The sequence below is a fragment of the Setaria italica genome, chromosome IV (genome assembly GCF_000263155.2).
Source record: "Setaria italica strain Yugu1 chromosome IV, Setaria_italica_v2.0, whole genome shotgun sequence".
In the NCBI taxonomy this organism is placed as follows: domain Eukaryota; kingdom Viridiplantae; phylum Streptophyta; class Magnoliopsida; order Poales; family Poaceae; genus Setaria; species Setaria italica.
In genome coordinates this window covers 24,425,211-24,429,445 of record NC_028453.1, presented here as the reverse complement: position 1 = coordinate 24,429,445, position 4,235 = coordinate 24,425,211, and the positions used below count along the sequence as shown (strand labels likewise).

General features: G+C 40.5%; 1 pseudogene; it reads left to right on the top strand.

Annotated features, from left to right (window-relative positions):
• On the top strand, nt 1-1,125 carry LOC111257075 (annotated as a pseudogene).
• The last annotated feature ends 3,110 nt before the right edge of the window (nt 1,126-4,235 follow it).

Below are 4,235 nucleotides of genomic sequence, written 5' to 3'. Positions count from 1 at the left end.
ATGCGACGAGTACTCCAAACATCCGATGTGACAAGTAGGAGGGTGTACGCAGACACCCCGCACACCGCCGCCGTCGTCCACACGAGTCCCGCCCAACCCGTGCCGGCGTGCCGCAGTCTCATCTCATCGCCCAGGTCCATCTCGCATTGCATCGCATCGCCGTGTTGGCGGTGGCGGGTGTGAGCGACGCCGCCATCGCGGTGCGCGACAGGCTCCGCGGCAAGATCGGCCTCACCAGGGTCAGGCGCTACTGGCGCGGACGTTGCCCGAGTGGGCTAGCGACCTCAACGACGCGGACGACTATGAAAGAATTCCCCGCGCTGCCTCCGTGCTCAACAGCGTGTCCCCTCACCGTCATTCCGGTGCCAGGGATGACCGCCGCCTCGGCGAGGACCGGGAGGAGCTCCGGGGCGACCTCCGCTGCGTCCGCCTCCACTGGGAGGTTGTGCCCGCGACCGAGGAGGAGGAGGGCGAGCCGCGGGAGGTCGAGGCCGCGGCTGCGGAGGACGACGAGGCGCAGGACGAACGGAGGCGCCGGATAAGGGAGCGCTGGCTGCTGCGGAAGCGCGAGGAAGAGGACATCCTGCCGAAGGAGGACGAGGAACTGGCGGTGGAATCGGAGTCAAATTCAGAGTCCGAGCACGAGGCTGACTCGGAAGAAGAGGAGATGTGTATGCAGATATAGACACCGACGATGAGGCAGACGAGGCCAAGGAGTATGAGGCATGGAAGAATCGGGAAATTGAGAGAATTAAAAGGGACAGGATGACCAGGCTAAGAGAGGGGGAGATTGAGAAGGTTCTGAATATGAAGGGGGAGGAGCGTATGGAAAGGGAGACTGGCAATTCAAAGCCTCTTGCAAAGCACAACAAGATGAAGTTCATGCAAAGGTACTATCACAGGGGCGCCTTCTTCCAGGAAAAGGCTGATGATGGGAGCCAAATGAGTGGTCTGGATGATATTTATAAGTGTGATTTCTCTGCGCCAACTGGAGAAGACAAGATGGACAAGTCCATCCTGCCCAAGGTTATGCAAGTGAAGCAGTTTGGACGCAGAGGAAGAGTGAAGTGGACACATCTTGTGAGCGAGGACACTACAGATTGGAACAATCCGTATATACTCTAAGGCTATTATTGTTAATTAACAATATGATGTTGTTTAGTCTTAAGCTCTTAGCCTGTTGTCAGCCCTTCCAATGGTTGGCCTGAAGTAAAATTTGTTGTACCCTTGTTTTTGTTCCTCCATTTATACTAATTCTGCCACAGTTGTTTATTATACTAAGGTTGTTTAGCATTTCTCAAAATGAAATGTGACTTTGAACCTTTTGTCCCAGTAGCTTTGCACACACTTCCAGTTGTTTTGTAATTCTGATTTCTTTTCACTTAATTCACACTGGAAATTTTCCCCATATTTAATTTTTTAACCATATACAGGCATTAATGCACCTATTGCCAAATCGAAGGGAATCAAGACAATTAAGGATTGGAATACGACACGAAATGATTCGGTGTTTCTTTGCTGCCAAAACTGGTATTGATCTGACCAGCAGTAACACAACTGCAGTCTGCAACCGAATGCCCCTACAGATATTTCCATTTTTTTAAACTTTTTTTATCCATTTAAAACGCATCTCATTTTCTCTTCACCAATTCTTGTCTGAATAATCTGTTAAATTATTTTTTGCAAAAGCATGCAATCGTCCATGAAATGCCAGTTAGGCTTGTACTGATGCAAGTTAACTTTTGTTTTTCTGTGTATGGTTTCTACATGATCTTGCAGACCAATAACTTTGTTAGGAACTAACAAACTTATTGCTTCCTTTTGCATTATTTATATACGGTCTTTGTGGAAGTTGCGAGATCTCAATATACTTGTTTGAATGCTGAGTTGCTGACTGTAAGGAACTACGTAGTGCTGTATGTGTTATATGATAGATGATTTGCTGCTGCTCTTGTACTATAAGATGTTACTGTTATCATACAAATAAAATAGGTTTAAGCAAGGTGATTGCACAAATATTTACCATTACTTCGCCTGTATAGGCATTGCGCAGTTATTTTCAAATCCCAAAAGCGATACTGTTTTACATTTGGATATAACCTAAATAACATCTTGTGGATTACTATCAGAATTTTAGCTAAGTTGTAAGATTGATGTAACTAATTAGGTTTCACAATATAGCACAACAATTGCAAAATGGCCTTTAAGATTACAAAAATATGATCCATTACACTTAATACTTAAGTTCTTAATGCAAAATCATGCTTTGTAAAAGTTAACATAACGTCGTTTGTGAAAAGTAGCATGACATGTTTATAGTTTTCGTGTTCTTTCAGGTTAAAGATTCGTATTTTTTATCAGCTACCAGCCCAGAGAGAGCTTGCAGTCTTGCACTGGTGCTACGTAATTGCACAACTTTCCTGCATAATATACCACACACATTCCTTTCAGAGTGAGTTGCGTCTCTTGTTTTTCAGTTGCAAGACTTTAGAATTTAGCGTATACATTTGTTTTGCTATACTTACCTTTATGAGATGTCTAGTAAATTATATCATTGTAGAACTCAATGAAATCAACCAGGGTAAGAGCTTGATTCCACGTACTTTAGTCTCAATTAATTATAAGTATATTGCACATGAGGAACTTGTTCCCAACTGCTTGTACAAGAAATCAATGGATTCACAAATATACATATTTTTTCACATTTGAGGGTATTCTGGATATCACCCAAAGAACACCTTCAATGTTCTTGCTCACAAGGACCAAGATACCTAAAAACCCACTGAAACATATGTTCTTTCGTTTTCAGTTTTTAAATGATTTTTAATAGTGTAAACTGTTTAGTTCATTTGTTCTTATCTTGTTTTTTGTTGTTTTCTTTACTAGTGGATTCCGTTGGGGTAGTAGTCTAAAGGAAGGTTCTGCATCTAGTTTTTGTCGCTTCTGTCAATATTCATGAATAAGTTGCCTATCTGTATCTGATATTTTTTGTGCTAGTTACCCTTCTACTGAATTTATGTCTAAAATTTGCCTCAATGCATGTTAACTCTGTCACCTTCATGTTGGCTCATTCAGGCATTGACCATGTGGTATAGAACAACTGCATCTTGTTTAAGTTTGCTTTCTTTCGAACCTGTGTGCTCTAAATAATATTAACATGTCTATGTACCATACCAGGATAATGCTTGTGCACTATATGTATATGTGATTGCTATGTTACTGCATGCACTGATTCAAAATAGGAATTGAATGCACGTTGCATATTAATCTTGCGTACCTAACAATTTGGAGGTATTGGCTGTTTTCTTTTACTCTTTCATGGAATTAGAAATAGAAACCTAAAAGCTTAACCAAATTAGGCCTCTAACTCTAATACTACCTTTGGTTAGAAATTAACAGTTATTGAGCTTTGTCCTAAGTTGAACTTGTTTAGCTTTTACCATAAATAGTAAAATACAAATAATGTTGCAACATAATGTTGATACTACTAGATTCATCATGAAAAATAATGTCATAATAGATTTTTTCTATTTCAAATAATATAGGTCAAAGTCAAATTTGCACCTTGTTGACCGTATCAATGTCTTATATTTGTGATTAGAGGGAGTACGTAGCATGCCATATGTCTACATACAAAGCACATAACAATAGTCCAGACAAACACACCACATGACTAATCAAAGAAAATTTGGATTGGCTTGACTTCTAAAGTAGTGAGCTTGCTCAAGATTTGTTTGCATAACCCGTGCTTAAAAGAAATTTACCTTTATTCCATCTTAGTCGTCACCCTGATAAGTGTACCCATTTCAAGGAGGCTTTCGATCAACACATCTTATGATAGCATAGAAAGGTTCCCATCTATAGAATAAGTCAAATAGGGATGGAGAGAAAGCTTAGGGTTCATTGTAGTTGATTAATCATGTATTGTCTTCGTTTGGTCTATCATAATATTTGTGTCTTTATGGGTAAACTTGTTGATCTACAATGGCTTTATGTTGGCTGTTTATTTTAATTCATGATATCGGATCCAGAACCCTATAAGTTAGTATTGACAAATTTAGGGCTTGGTTTTGATGCCATTTTTGAATTGAGATAAACAGCTGATATATTGCATTGTGTGCCAATATGCCTACATTAAAGTGCATAGGACATAAAAGTTCAAACATGCACCTTTTATGACTAATCTTAGAGAGGATTATGTACTGGTTGATAATGCTCAGGAGCTGTTTGGAATT